The 16,336-nt window shown below is 32.3% G+C and overlaps 1 long non-coding RNA gene across 1 annotated transcript; it reads right to left on the bottom strand.

Annotated features, from left to right (window-relative positions):
* Positions 1-626: 626 nt before the first annotated feature.
* Positions 627-15,475, bottom strand: LOC118180948 (uncharacterized). Its single transcript, XR_004756791.2, has 2 exons — positions 15,300-15,475; positions 627-1,669 (listed from the first exon to the last, which is right to left on the bottom strand). It is a non-coding gene; the product is annotated as an uncharacterized LOC118180948 (long non-coding RNA).
* Positions 15,476-16,336: the final 861 nt, after the last annotated feature.

Raw genomic sequence — 16,336 nt, 5'->3', positions numbered from 1 at the left:
TAGCCAAAAATGTGTATAATTTAATAGGAGGTACAAGGGAGTCATGTGGTGTCCACATCAGAATTTTTTAAATCAGTTTTTAGGTATGAAAGATCATTTGCATTGTCATCCTACTTTAATGTTAAAAAAAAATTAAAAAGATAGTGACAAAAAGAGAAGAAATAGCAATTGTCTATAGGGCCTCTTAAAAATAGTGATATTTTCCAATATCTGTCATTTTCTCTTTAACGTCGATTTAGATATTAGTCTTCCGAGAACTTGCAGAAATTTTTCATTTGCCAAACACACTGCTATACAGAAATGTTAGTATCATAGTTAAATATATACTCGTGACCTGGTATAAGTTTTGGGCAGTAGAAATCCCTCACATTTGACCTGTTTCTTCAAATCCTATGGACTCCTATGCAATTCTTAATTCTTATGATGTGCCCTACCTTCCCTAGAAGTTTGTCGCAACAATGTATTTTATGTTTGGCAATACTTTTTTATGTCATCGCAAAACTTCGAAATTTTTTATTAACAAACTCTAGGATTTGAAAGCGAGCAGTGGCAACAACTTTCGAAATAAAGCAGATTTTCATCTCCAGCTTGAAGACTGTTGCCGCTTGGAGAAATGAGGGCGAAACTGATCGTTTTTCCGAGATTTTAATTAATATCTCTGATTTTAGCTACTTTTTTTTCGGGGGGGAGAAGTCGTTGGCCTTTTTCCAGGACACAGAAAAGAATTGTAGAAAGTTTGTTAACGATAATTATAGTAGTGACTGAGTTATTAGCGAAGAAACATACACACAGACTTTTTTCTTTATATATATAGATTGTCAAATTCATAAAGTGTTTGGGGCAAGATTTACTCTTAAAAGTGACATTGTGAATTTTCGCTTGTCTCCTTAAGTTCATTTTGCTTGTAAAAACTTCAGAATATTCAGTACGACATTTAAGATGAGGAGCTTCATGACGTTCCAAATGATCAAATTTGCTAAATTTCATACACCACATTTGAAGGTTGTCTCGTTTTGCCTTCGAACATCAGGAAAATTAGTAATGGAAATGAGTGTAATCAGTTATTCAATGAAACATCTCGTTACAACACAAACAGTTTATTTACAAATCTAATAAGTGACTACAAGGAACTGTAGTTTCAGCATCTCAAAACAACACTCAAAAATATAAATGGCGTAAGAAAATACTCATTTAATGATCAAATACACATGAAATGCAACTCGAAGTTATTTTTCTCCTTTTCTCATAAAAAGAAGGAGCTCAAAACGAAAATGCCAACAACCTTCACTGTTGCCATACGTAATTTTCTAAACTAGTCAATCAAAGATAATATTAGTTAGGGGTTCAACTTGACAAAGGTCCTTTCATCGGAATTCAAATCACTTGTTTTCGGGAAAACTTGTAAACATACCACACAAATAAAATTTCGAAGATGAATCACTTCATGAACTCTTAATTTATCAACACGAGCTATCTCTTGCAATTTATACTGTATTAAAAAGGTATTTTTTTCTTTCAGAATGAATTCGTGTATGCTTATTAAATGACTTTGTCAAACGAACTGCAACTCACATTCCACGCTATCAAAGGTGCGTCCTCCCAAATGGAACTTTAGATTTCAAGTTAAGTTCTTTTCCAAAGTGAACACTTTATTACAAGTAGAACACACCTAAGAGAAAAGAAGAGAAACTCATAAGTATTAGAACATATACTTAAATAAATCTTAAATACGTTATGCACAGACTCACATATTAAAAATGAAATTTAATGGGGTATTGCTAAAGTACGTGCATTTCTTAAACAGTAATTTTAACATTCATCATAGCTATTAACGGCCTTTTTGTCTCAAACTAGTTTACGCAATTATATTCCCACTTATAACGCACTGCTTTATGAATAATGCTGATTTATGTTTTAAGAAATAATTATGAATTATATCTTAAAACTGCTGAAGACATATCTTATAAAATTAAGCAAAGCCTAGGTACAAATGCATCACAGGCATTATTAGTCTAAAGGGATTTGAGTCCCGAAGGACTATTACAGTGCTCCGCAACCGGTGTGCCGCGGCACACTGGTGTGCCATGAGTAGGATATAGGTGTGTCGCAATCAAATACATGTATTTGACATTTTGCAATTTTTTATCATGTATTTAATACACAATGACAATTTTTTTTCCCTTAATAATGTCTATTTTAAATGTTTTCATATATTTCACTGTTGTGTGGTTGTGTGTGTGATTGTAAGTGTGTCAGCATTTGAATTTTTTCGGCACTTCCTTGATAACTCGGAACTCTTTGGTGTGCCACGAAATTCCAGAAAGATTTTTTGTGCGTCACAGGTGAGAAAAGGTTGCGAAGCACTGGACTATTACTTTCGTTTAGGCATTTTGCGTCGGATTCCTATAAATGTCGGTTCACTTTTGAAACTGTTGCCACAAAATGTTAGAGTTCTGCATTATATTTGAAGAAATTAAATAATGAAAAATCTGCATAAATGTATGTATATTTCTCACATTGTGATAAAACAACTATCTAGAGCCATCCAATTTTGAATGACGTCATCCTACTGCGAATATGGACATGTGGAAGACCAAATTTGAAATTTGGAATTTGTTTTATGATCGACTGCATATTTTGTAAAACTTTAACGAATTTTTGAGTAACAAACTCAACGATTTAAAAGCGAGGAATGGCAACACTCTACGGGGGGTAAAAACCTTTTTATCTCCAGCGCGTTGAACTGTGTATGGAAAATTCTAAAGATATGCTCATTTTAAAATTATTTTGTGACATTGCTATTGAATTAAATTTTATGGTTTAAGTGCAAAGAACATGATGTTTAATAAATAAAGGTAACGCACAAAACGTTTAAAAAACGCCCCTTTGGACGCAATTTAAAATCTGAAACATTTCAGATTTTTTTATTTTATTCTTTTATCTTGAAGAAAGTGAAGTATTATTGATTTTGAACATCAGAGAGGTAGCTGTTATGTGATTGTTTACTAACATAGCCGTCTGATGTTATTGCTTGCTAATAAAATTCATAAAATATTGAGTTTTAACGAAACAAAGTTTTTTGCAGTGGTTTTCTCGCCACTGCAAATATCGTCTGCGCAAACAATGCGGGTTGGCGTCTTTAATCATATTTTGTCAAACGATTTTCGGCATTTGAAAGAAAGAGATTTCCTTTAGAACATTGTGTTGTGAAATTTGTAAAAGTGGAGGTTTGAAAGTTCAAAAACAAGGACATTCAAGAAGCAGGGCGCTCTGGCCGACCTACTGATGTTGATGAGTTTCGCCTGCGAGAACTTGTGGAAGAAGATCAGTATGCTACCACTCGAGAGCTTGCTAAGGAGTTAGACATTAGTGCCATGTCCATTAGTCGCATTATGCATAGCATAAACTTGAAGAATAAGTTGAATAGCTGGTGCCGCATGAACTTATCTGCTCGAATATCAACGCAAGGACAAAATTTTGGACCGGATTTTCACTTGTAATGAAAAGTGGATTTACTTCAACAACCTAGGTCGAAAAAGGGGGGGGGGGTTGATCTGCGACCGGTGAGCCCGTCAGCAGCATCGCAAAGAGCAATTTAGTTATTAGCTAACAAAAAGATCATTTGGTACCGCTGTACTCTCCATAAAGAGTATCTAGAGAAAAGTAAAACCTTGGACAGTAAGGTGTACAGCGAGATGCTAGTCCGTGTTGACGCTGCTGTCGAGGAAAAGCGTCGCATTGAGTTCCGGAGCAAAAATGTTATGTTCCATCAAGATAATGCAAGACCACATGTGTGTGCATTCATCGGCTGGACTCTGTACAGACTCGAATGGTATCTTTTGCCGCATCTACCCTACAGCCCCGACATGGCTCTTTCGGACCTCTACCTTTTTTTTTTCACACCTGCAACTACATCTTGCTGGTGCTGTCTTCCGTTCTGCTCGCCCACCAGCGGCCGAGCGGTAAAGTCGCTGAACACTGGTAGTTCGGTCCGAGGTTCGAATCCCGCGAACGGGCTGGCTGCATGGGCGTTTTCGTGGTTTTCCCCATGTGTAACGTGTATACGAGCCAGTTTCCCTTAGAAAGTCCTCCACGAAAGGCATCCCTCCCCTTAGGCAGATATCCCTAGTGTGCTTTGCCATAATTAAATACACCACACCACACCACTTCCGTTCTGCTCAGGTCGTCCAAAATGAAGATGATCTACTTTTGGACTCGCGGCCACCAGGTTTCTGGGCAGAAGTCTTTGAAAAACTACCAAAATGTTGCCAAAAAAATCATAGATTTGGTGGTAATTACTAACTTCACTAAAAGTACTGCTTTCATGTTTTTAACTTTAGGGGGCTCATACACCTTAAACCCTTCATGATCTTCGAATATGTGACTGTTGCAAGGATCGGGATATTTTATTTATTTTAAAAGTAATTACTTCCAACTTTTTACAGTTGACTACGTAATATAGCTGCTTTGGGAACTAATAGCGAGAAAGTTTGTGTTGCCACAAATATTTTTGTAATTTAATCCGCTTTGTGACAAAAAAAAGTTTTCGCCATGTTTTCACCTCGCGCGCATGATATTTTAAAAATGGCTAATGATACATACTTGGAATTTGATGGAATTCTTTATATAGGCGCTATTTTCTAACTGAACCAAAATCTGATGAATAATTTAATATTAAAAAATTTTATGCACGAAAACATTACATTTTTTTAATAAAATACATTTTATAAACTCAAATTCAAATAAAATAAAAATTTAACAGGAAATTCTTAGAATTTTTGGTCATAGTAATTTCCAAATGTTATAAAAGTTATATATTAAATATGGAATTAAATTATGCAACAGAATGTTTTAAACTGTGCGTGCAAGGTGGCACGAAAAATTGTGTCACAAAGCGTATTAAATTACTCGTATAAAAATATTTGTGGCAACACAAACTTTCTCATCAGACAACAACTCTCACAAACAAAACTCAGAGAGCAGCTATATTATGTAGTCAGCTGTACAAAGTTGGAAGTAATTGCTTTTAAAATAAATGAGTTATCCCAATTCTTGCAACAGTCACCTAATCGAAGATCTTGAGGGTTTTAAGGTGTATGAGTCACCTTAAGAACGTTTTTCTGCGGAAAACTTTTGTTACAACCAGATATAAACTCTCTTGAATATATTCTCTCTTAAAACAGTGCAGAGACGTAAAACATGTTTTCAAAGCACTGTCTAATAATGATTTAAGAAGATATGAATTTATATATGCTACACTATGGATCAAGAAAATATTCAATTCACCAAACTGATAATATGGTTCAAGAAGTAATATTCTTTAGCCAATCAAATGTTACCAGTTTACTGATATGTATGGAACATTAGTCATTATGTGATTATTTCATTCTTCTGGTGTCTGTAAGTACCTTATCAGATGAATTTCGATAACATCCTCTTTCATAAGCTATCAATATAATCTTCGACCTTATCAGAATTTCTCAAGCAGCATTAAAGAGAGGGGATATTTATATCATCTTAAGACAGTAAATATACGATTAGGGAAGGAATAGTCTATGAATTATAACTAAAAAATATCGATGTTATTGCTCAGGACTCAGAAGAAAGTTTAATGCATCTTATAATTTTTGAAACTGTTTTTTCAAGTAGAAAGACATTCCAAAATATTTATGTAAAATCATATTATCCCATATATTTTTTAAAAATTAACCTTATTTCGGTTACTTGTGTTATCAGCAGAATTTTTCAAATTAAACATGAACATATTTCTAATAGAAAACATCTGACTTGTGCTTCCTTAACTTCGCAAACAATTTAAATAACCCCAAACTACTTTAAAAATTGAATAAAATAGATATTTGAATTTTCCCTAAAATTTAGCAGACTTTGTAGAGACATTAGGCTATTTTAAGCAGGAGACATGAAAAATGTGCAATGGCTTCACCGGGACTCGAACCTGGGTCTCTCGAATACGCGCCGAGCGTGCTACCGTTACAATACGAAGGCATACAGTGAGGAGGGAGAAAATACCTTATCTACTCTCCCTTTTAAAGGGCGACTGGGGATTAGGGGACCCAATCGCCAAATCCTGGTGGTGAAGAATCATCCTCCACCACATTTTAGTTCGGACACCACTGTGAAGTCATTAGGATTTTTGAAGTAGGAAATACGAAAACTGAACAATGCCTTCGCTGGGACTCGAACCTGGATCTCTCGATTATGCGCCGAGTGTGCTAACCGTTACACCACGAAGGCATGCTGGAAAGAGAGAGGAAATTATCCAATTATGTAATTTAAAAAAAGCAAGAAAAAAATCGTCGTTATTTCAAAATTTTGAAAATATACTGATCTTTACGCATGTTTTTTATCATTTCATACCAAACATTTCAATATCTTGTAGATTATTAAAAGTTATCTTGGTCTTTTTCAAAGACTGTAAATGATTTCACATTATTTAGGGAGTAACATGCCAGTTTTATTTCGGATAGTTGCGGAATGATGCTAAAACTTTCAAGCAGAAATAAAATATTGTTAACCTTTTATGAAAATTCATAAAAAACCACGATATATCATAGAAGTTTGAGGACTTTCAAAAATATTTTAAAAAAATCTCAATTGCTATTGAAAATTTAGATATTTTCAGATGATTTTCGGGGTTATATCATTTCATTCGAACCAGAAGACATATTAACCAGTTAGATTAAATACGTGATTTGTTGCATTTCTTGTATTTTTTCCGAAAAAAGAAGTTTATATTACGCGTAAGAAAATTATTACATTAAATCAATTAAATTTTATATTCATATTACTTGGTATTTTTTTACTCTGCAAAATTATTTTAAGTAACATTGGGGGAAAAAAGAAAAGAACAAAAGAGGGCAGTTCTGTATATCCCGTTCTACTGGGCCAAGAATACAAAGCAGATTTCTGAGGACGTAGGAATAATATTAACAGTAGAAATCTGGGTGTTTGGGAAACATTGGTCACCCAGCCGATTTCAAACAATACAAGAACCTGTGAATGACGTTCGATACACAATACTCCATTCCTCCACGTAAAGCAGCTGTCAATCATCGGCGATGCACATGTCGGTCATGATGTTAAAAGAAAAATAAAGAAAGTTAATTAAAATATATAGTATCTTGCATTGGAAGATAGATCGCTTTACGTTTTTCCTTATATTAACAGTAAAAAACTGTATAATGGTATACAATGCAGTTAAAGATAAAAAAATTCAATAAATTCTAATCAACTGTATTGAACAATAACATAGTTACAGTAATCTCTTTTTACGTGTCATGATGAGGCAGTCTTCCACAGTGATGACTAATGGATGTTATTTGGATGCTATTACCATATTGCTAGAGATCCATACATTCATAAATAAAAACACTGGGATTTTGTTGATGTAATTAAGAGTTGTTTAATGCAATCAAGGTATTACACAATGAACTGATATTCAATCAAAATGAAGTTACCAAACTGGAAAGTGAGTCCTTTCACTTTCCACCTTGATTCATTTTTCAAACTATTGCCACCAAGTATTATCGCTCTGTATTGTATTTAAAGAAACTGAATAATGAAGAATCTGCATGAATGCATGCGTGTTTCTCACATTGTGAAGAAACAACGGTACCTAGAGATATCCAATTTTGAATAATGTACTCCTCCAATCGAGCATGGGCGCTTGGAAGCCCGAATTTTTAATTTCGAGTTTATTTTATTATCTATTTCAAATTTTATAAAACTTTTAACGAATTTTTGATGAATAAACTCAACGATTTCAAAAAGAGCAATGGCAACACTGTAGGGGGGGGATTATCTCCAGTACCGGAAACTGTGTACTGGAAATTCTAAACATATGCTCATTTAAAAATTTTGTGTTATTATTGTTGAATTGAATTTTATGTGGTTGAGAAGAACATGATATTTAATAAATAAAGGTGACACATAAAAAGTTTAAAAAAAAAAAAAAAAAAAAAAAAGCTCTTTTGAGCGTAATATAAAATCTGAAAAGTTTTCAGATTTTCTTTTCTGTACTATTCCGTTTTGAGGACCCATAAAAAAATTGTACACATCGACCTATATTCACTTAAAAAGTAAAAGAAAATTGACAAACATCCAATTGTTTTTACCCTTGTAAAAAGCGGCAAACAAATAAGTGGGTGATTCTGCAGAGAATTTTTTCAAAGAAAAGGCATCATTCATTATAAAAAATTATGTTTGGACAACCAACGAGATGAAAGTATGCTTTAGCGATAACTCGGTAGCGAAATAGGGATGCAGGCATCCATTCAATTATGTTTAGCAATTTTTATATAAATTCTAATAATGATCTGAATTAGTTATTTACTCTTATGCTTCCACTCATTCATGTTTAGCCTTTTTTATATAAATTATAATAATAAAAAAGTATTATATGAAATTAATTTTTCATCTAAATTAAGACATCAATCTCAGATAGTTATTTATTATTATACTTCCTTTCTTGCGTTAGGGTATTAATGCAATTATTTTTGGCAGCACTGGCATCAACAATAGTTTGGCGATTTTTTATAGCCCTCAAAACCGAATAGTACCCTCTTTTCTTTCTCCACTCCTTCTTCTCTCTCTCCTTTGTTAAGATTATGAAATATAGTAGTGAATGAATGAAATCTGATCAGTTAAAGTGATCTGATCTTTGGCATGAGTGGCCAATAGTTTTTAAATGAATGGAATTTTGAAATCGAATAATGAACCAAAGAATGATGTCCATCATCTGAGTGATGATTTCCTAGCTCAAATGTCTCCCTGAAGCATCGATCTCGAAGTAGTATTCCTTCCAGAAAACACCATGTCCATAATTCAGAAATAGGATCAAAGAATTATTAGCATAAGATTTGTACCAGAATCCTTCATAAAGTAGGAGTGTACTTCATAAATTTATAGTTGTAAGAAGTAAACAGAAAACTAACTTCCTTGTTCTATTGCCCTGGTGTTATACCTCAGAAAAGACGGTAAAGATGAAACAGAAAATGCAGTGTCTCCAAATAGCCCAAACTGTGAGGATTATATAATCATGATTATGGTAACTTCAACTAGGCTATGTGTCTGCATGGCTTCAGGAAGAATTTTGAGAGAAACTTGCTTACTTTATGCTGCACATAAGAACCATGAAGCCCCTACACAGCCATTTTGTTCAGCTGTTGAAATTCATTTGAGTCACTGGTCAATCCATAAATTGTGAGGAATTTGAACCTCTCGTGAATGTAATAAATTAAAAAATATCTGAAAGGTTTCAGACTTTAAATTATGTCCAAAGGAGTGTTTTTTAACGTTTTGTGTGTTACCTTTATTCATTAAATATCATGTTCTTCACTATTAAACCATAAAATTCAGTTCAACAGCAATAACCCAAGATAATTTAAAAATGAGCATATCTTTAGAATTTCTGATACACAGTCTTCCACGCTGGAGATAAAAATGTTTTTTCTGTACAAAGTTGCCATGGCTCGCTTTGAAATCCTTGAGTTTTTTAATTAAAAATTCGTTAAATTTTTACAAAATATGGTTTGGTTTGGTTTATTTAATTACGGAAAAGCACACTATCGCTATCTACCTAAGGGGAAGGATGCCTTTGTGGAGGACTTTCTAAGGGAAACTGGCTCGTATACATGTTACACATGGAGAAAACCACGAAAATGCCCATGCAGTCAGTCCGTCCGCGGAATTCGAACCTCGGACCGAATTTTACAAAATATGAAATCAATAGTAAACAAATTCCAAATTAGGGCTACCAGATACCCATATTCAGTGAGAGATTACGTTATTAAAAATTGGATGGCTCTGGGTACCGTTGTTTTATCACAATACGAGAAACATACATACATTTATGCAAATTCTTCATTATTTAATTTCTTTAAATATAATACAGGGCGATAATATTAGGTGGCAACAATTTAAAAAGTGAAACAACGCTCCTAGTGAATCAACGCAAAATGCTGAAACGAAATTAATAGTCCTTCTGGGCAAATTGCCCCTTATAATTATATTAAAAAAATGTAATACTGACCTGAAAATATAAAAATGAATATAATAAATAAAAAATTTCAAATAAATGTACTGAGGTTAAAGAAAGTTGCGTGACACTCATTTCCTCAAACATACTTAAGGCAAACAGAGAAACTTTCCAAAGGAAATGATGATTTGTTTCCTATGTGTGCTGAACTATGAAAAGTTAAACCTTAACATGTTAAGGTTAGGGAAACAAAATTTTATCTGATGATTGCTTGAAAAAATAAATAATTCATCAAGCAGTTTTGCTTAAAAACTGAAAATAGTGCATATTAAATGCAATTTTTTAAAATTTTACTTCTGATAAGTGCCACATAAAAGTATATTTTGTCTGTTTCTCTTATAGTTCCACTTTAACTAATTTAATTTAAATTGCAATGATACTTTTTTCAAATTTTCTATCTCATCATTTAAAGTTTTCAGAGTAGTCATGGACAAATATGATCCTATTAAGCAGCACTTACTACATTGCGTAGCTAATGTTTTTTCAGTATAGCTAGTTATGAAAAGTAATGATAATTAAAAAGGTCAAAAGGTCATCATGGTTGCTTTTCTATAGGCATGTATAGAGAAAGAGTTTTGAATCTACACTTCATATAAAATTTTGGTACACTTTTGTTATCAGGACTGGCTTAAGAAATGTATACATGTATGTATGGATGTATGTGTTCATACATGCATGTATGTTCATAAAATGTATGTATGGATGGATGGATGTATGCCTATGTGTGTGTAACACACGTGTATATACATACATTTCTCAGTCTTGTCCTGATAACAGAAGAGTACCAAAATTTTATCAACTTTCCTCTAAAAGTATGTAAATTTTGTAGCTTTTAATGCATTGTGTCTAGGAGAATATTTATTCAGTAAAAGAATTATAAGTAATAGAATTTTGATTAGTTTGTTCTTTCTTTTTACCTCACACCAACTTATATACATAGGGAGGGGAGATAATGTTTTTGCTCCAAAAATTCAATAGCGAATTTTCAGTCAATCAGTTTGAATTAGGGTCTCCATAACATGATTTTACTATTCTTACAATGACGTCTGTGTGTTTGCATGTGAATTTTTTTTCTTTTTAATCCACAGTTATTCTTGTATGAAACTTCCAAAAATTTCTGTTGTCCATACATTTACGCTTTCTGTATTCATATAAAGATTTCATTTTGGATAAAATTGGGCAAGAGAAAGTGGACAGAATTGTGTTGCAACTGAATGAGCATTGTTTACTGATCGTGAAATATTACAGGGATATATATACATGCAGATCAAAATGATTTTAAATTTGTTGATACTATAGAAATAACACAGTAGAAAAATAAACTAAGGTATTTAAAGTGTTTTATTGTAAATGTATTATTGTAAGATCCATCTCTTCTATTCCACATATACTAAATTAAATCCTACAATGAATTTGGCGAATTCTCACACAGGCATGAATGAAATACCAGCACTGAAGAAGAGTGAAAATAACCCTTTATTAATTCAACTCAGAATAGAAAGGCATGAACTTCATGCCTTACGATAACACCGTCAACTTGCGGCGAAACTTAAATGTAGAATATAAATCAATTCAAAGTCTAATTAGAATAGTGCTGGATTAGCACGCTAAAGTATGACTAACTTTAGGTTGACTCAACAAAACCTAACAGGCATGAAATTATCAGAAATGGCCAAGGGGTGTACTGGCGTAACAGCGAGATAGCAACGAAACATGCTGACTAGTGAAAACATGCTCTTAATAAACTCAGGGATTTAACTGTTTAACTACTCACTTCACTTAATTTTAAATTTACATCCTGGCCAGAAAGTGTGAAGGGAAAAATGAGAGGTTCAGGAAAGGTATCAAACTTAAAGTAGTTTGATATGCAAAATAAAGAGAATCCCTACATTAGAAACACTTAATTTTTTAAAATTAAAGACGATTAAACTATGTATTATTCAACTACCCAATAAAATACAATTTTTAATAAAAAATAATAATAAAGGAGAAAACATTCGATTTTGTTTGTACAAATTTTGAAAAACCAGTTTTTACACTTGGTCAGTTATACCTTAAAATAGGACCTGAAATTTCAAACAAACAAACAAACATAACATTGAAAGTGATTAATAGCTTGTTGTTATATTATGAATATATTTAGCATAAATGCTGAAAATTTATTTCTTTTCCTTAATGCAATTTTCTCTTCATGGAAACACAAATCTTTTATAATATAAATGCCAATTTTATTTTTTAATGGTAATATGCATTTCTTAAAAATAAAATTGTGGAAAGAATTTTTGAAACAGTTAAAGATTTCTAATTTATTTTGTGTTAAATATTATCTGATTAAAATATTATTAATAAATTTACTTATATTTCTACTTTTAGATCTCATATGTTGTAGGACAATGAGCACCAGACAAGTTTCTCTAGAAAAACATACGACCCAACTTAATACTTCCAATGAGAAGATATAGTTTCGTCATTAACTCTTATCTAATGTGGTAAGATTTCTCTCAGCATAAGAAATATATCTTTTAAATTAGTTCTTTCAATTAATAAAGAAATATATCTTTTAAATTAGTTCTTTCAATGGATAAAAAGTAAAACAGAATGAAATTTTTGCGTTTGATTACCAGTATTTACTGTCAAAGCAAGAACACCATAAGGAATTAAAATAATGATATAACAATGGGCAACAGGCAAAATTTGCATAAATGTCTTTAAAATATCTTATCTCTTATCTTCAATACATATTTGTTATAGGAAATTGTTTGGCATGTATAGTACTATAATGGAGAAGATCCATACTTTCTTTACTTTTATTATCAGATAATGCCATAAAACAAAATGTAGCTAATAGATTAAGACCACAATATCCTGAAGCTTACATAGGTGAAAAAATATACAGAATTAACAATATTCCAGTTAATAATAGAATGATAATTTTTTTTTTCCTTTTACGCAAAAACTCCCAAACAACCATTAAGGGCGACATACTAGTAATTAGCAACTTCAGGTATTATTTTTAACTTCAAGGATTCAAGATTTATCTGATTATCAAATCAACAATCAAACTTAATAATCAAATAATCGTAAACTTAATATCAAATGCAATACCAAAGGATTTATTTCGCAACATCCAATATGAAGTATACCATAAAATTAGCAAAGCAACAACCTAGTGTTTGGCACAGATTTTAATCAAAATTCTATCAATTTCCAGGGCAAACAAGTACAGTCCCTCTTTATCAACAGGAAAGAAATCTGTGATGAAGGGAATGCAGTTGTATTTATATTAAAAAAGAGTAAAGCAAACAAGGCCAATAGATAGCATTACCTTCTCATCTGCTTTACTTCTTTTAGGAATAAATACAACTGTGGCTTTACCTTCCCTGCAGTTTTTTTTTTTTTTTTCGCTCCTGATGTAGAGGGACCGACACCTTGTAACCCTTGAAATTAATAGTCTTGACTAAAGTGCATGACAGATACAAGGTTATTGTTTTGTTAATTTTATGTTTCACTTTGGTGTGTCTCTCTTCTATCTTTATATATAGCATTATTAATTTCTACAATGGTATATAAAATGAGAGAAAATGCAATTAAGTTTTCAGAATATCAAGAGAGTGAAATAGATTAAGTTGCTGATAAGAACAAAATTAATAATGCCAATTAACTACATGCTTTACTATTATGAAAAATAATTCTTAAAATTAACATTTTACAAGGCAGTATTTTATTAGTTATATTTTGGAATGTCTGAAGAGTAAAGCAAGTAAAATGGGAAATAAGAATTTGTTTCTTATTAGCTAACTAAGAAAATTTTACTTTACGTTTTTTTTTTTTCTTTTTTTAAATTAAATACAAAATTTGCAAAAGAAAGAAAAAAGTCTAGAAAGTAATTTTTGTATTTTTAAACTATCCAAAAAATAATTTACATACTTCCAAACAAGCATTATATATAATACAAATTCCATATTATAACAGTTTTTAATTCACAAATAACTCATTAAAAAAATATGTTCCTTAATAGTTTTAAAATGTGCTTGGGAAAAATGGAAAATGTACTTTGAAGTTAGTTACTAGTTACTATTTACTATTAAGTTAGTACGTATTTCACATATTCTGGCACAAAAATTAGTAATTTGAATAATAATTTACATAATTACATATCAAAATGCAGTGATTCAGCATCAAAGATTAGTGTAATTTAAATTGTTTTCTTTGCATAACACAGTCCTAATTTCTTTTATAAATTAAAAAAAAAAAAAAAAAGAACAGTTACAAGAAACAGTACTTCAAAAACAGTTACGAGAAAAGTTTGCAATTCAAAATAAATATCCATGAAACTTTAAGTCAGAAATATATAACACTTTTTCTTAGTCCTTCAGTGCCTATCCTTAATTATGCAAAACATCCTTAATATTTTGCAAGAAATAATAATTTTTGAAATGTAAATAACATTTTTTTACATATGGAAATATACCCATACTGATGTAAAGTTTTAATATTCTGTAATTCCAGATATCACATATTTTAGTCAATATTCTTGTTTCTCCTATCAATGACTATTTAAACTCTGTTTATTAATTTTTATTTTATGGTAATCATAATATATCATGCTACTTTGTTAATGTAAACTAGAATGGAAAGAAAATGTACTTTCATTTTTCTCATATTTTGAATTCACCAGTTTCTTGTAAAGGAATTCTTGAACAAATGAAAATTTTAGTTTTAAACCAATTACAACTGAAATTCTATATATTCTCCTAGCAAAGACGTTCTCTTCATAATATTTTATTTTAGTTACTGCAATACCAAAAATTAGAAACTAGAGTGAAATGAAAAATTGATTATAAAATATATTGATTAGAACTCTGTCATGTGTATATGTGATATTAATAATGAAGGAATATTTAAAACAACATGTTTCTAAAGTAAATGTAATTGTAAACTAATATGCACATTTGAGTTTGCCAAATTTTCTTAATGCTGTGCTATATTTTTAAATGCAAATATTCTTAAATAGGTGCTTTTATTATTAAGGGTGCTGATGAAAATTCAAGATTTCTATTATATTTAAGAGAAATATTATATTTTACACATATTTATAGTACTGCACTTTAGAAGTTTATGATGCTTGGGCACAAAGTTATTTAAGATCTAAATTGTTGTTGCATGCAATATATTTATTAATTTTCATCACAGGCAGATTTATTCTCACAGGAATAAGTAATCACCTGTATTTCTTTCTTACCTCTTTGATGAAAAAAAAAGAAAAAGAATAGGATATCTTTCCTCTCGGAATACTGTTCGGAGTATCCATTTCGTGATTTAAGGATATGCTAACTCTTTATCCCTATTATAAATGATAGAATTAAGAGTAAGGAAAGATCTTTGTTCTTAGAGAAGGAATCTTAGTGCTTCGCCGTGTGCTGTAATCGAATTCGTGCGATGAGTCATCGTAGCTGCCAAGGGAAAGTGCGCATCTCTTCGGCGGGAACTTATGGGAAGCCGTCACCGTCTCGCAGCCGCTCACCGTTGCGCTGGCGAACAATCGAATGTCATCACGGGAAGCGCGCTTTAGCGCGACCCCGCCTTTGCCCGTCAATCAATCATCGAAGCGAACTCTCATTGGCTCATTCAAACGCACCTCTCCAAGATGGCCGCCACCGAGACCGGCTTCTATTGGAGCCGCCATATTTGTCAGTATCAAGTCTTTGCGACCCCCGACCCCCAGCGGCGGGTGGCCAACGAGGTTAGACTTATTTTTTTATTCTTTTTACTTTTTTTGCTTTCCCTCTCTCTCTCCCTCTTCCCCCCCAGTCCGCATCTCTGCGGAATGTGTGTCCGCGGGTGGTTGGGATTCGTACTGTACGAAGGTTAGGTGCAACATGGGGATATGGAACACCAAACGTAAAGCGTATCGGCGATTTACCTCTACTAGGTGCAAGTGTAACTCACGGATTACTACGTCTGTTCTTCGTGTGTGTTTTTACTGCCTGAACCCTTTGATGCCCTAACGAAATTCTGTGCTTGAGTCGTCGACAATGATGATATGTGTGTTCTATGTTGGAGGGAACTTTAGGCCTAAAAAAAGCTTATCGTCCTGCACGATCAGTTCTTCGGCATTTTAACCTGTTCTTTTCGTGTGTTTGTGTGTAAGTGTGCTTCGCGTATAGTAAAATGATGGAAGGATGCAATCTATTTCGGAAGGTAAGTACCGCGGCCATGCAAATATTGTACCTCATATTTTCACGTTTGGAATATTAAGATATTAATGAAATTTTTACA

Source organism: Stegodyphus dumicola, chromosome 6 (assembly GCF_044657685.1).
Source record: "Stegodyphus dumicola isolate Sdum_Otavi_A_Nest chromosome 6, ASM4465768v1".
NCBI lineage: Eukaryota > Metazoa > Arthropoda > Arachnida > Araneae > Eresidae > Stegodyphus > Stegodyphus dumicola.
The sequence above is the reverse complement of the archived record's forward strand: the minus strand, read 5'-3'. Positions and strand labels throughout refer to the sequence as shown.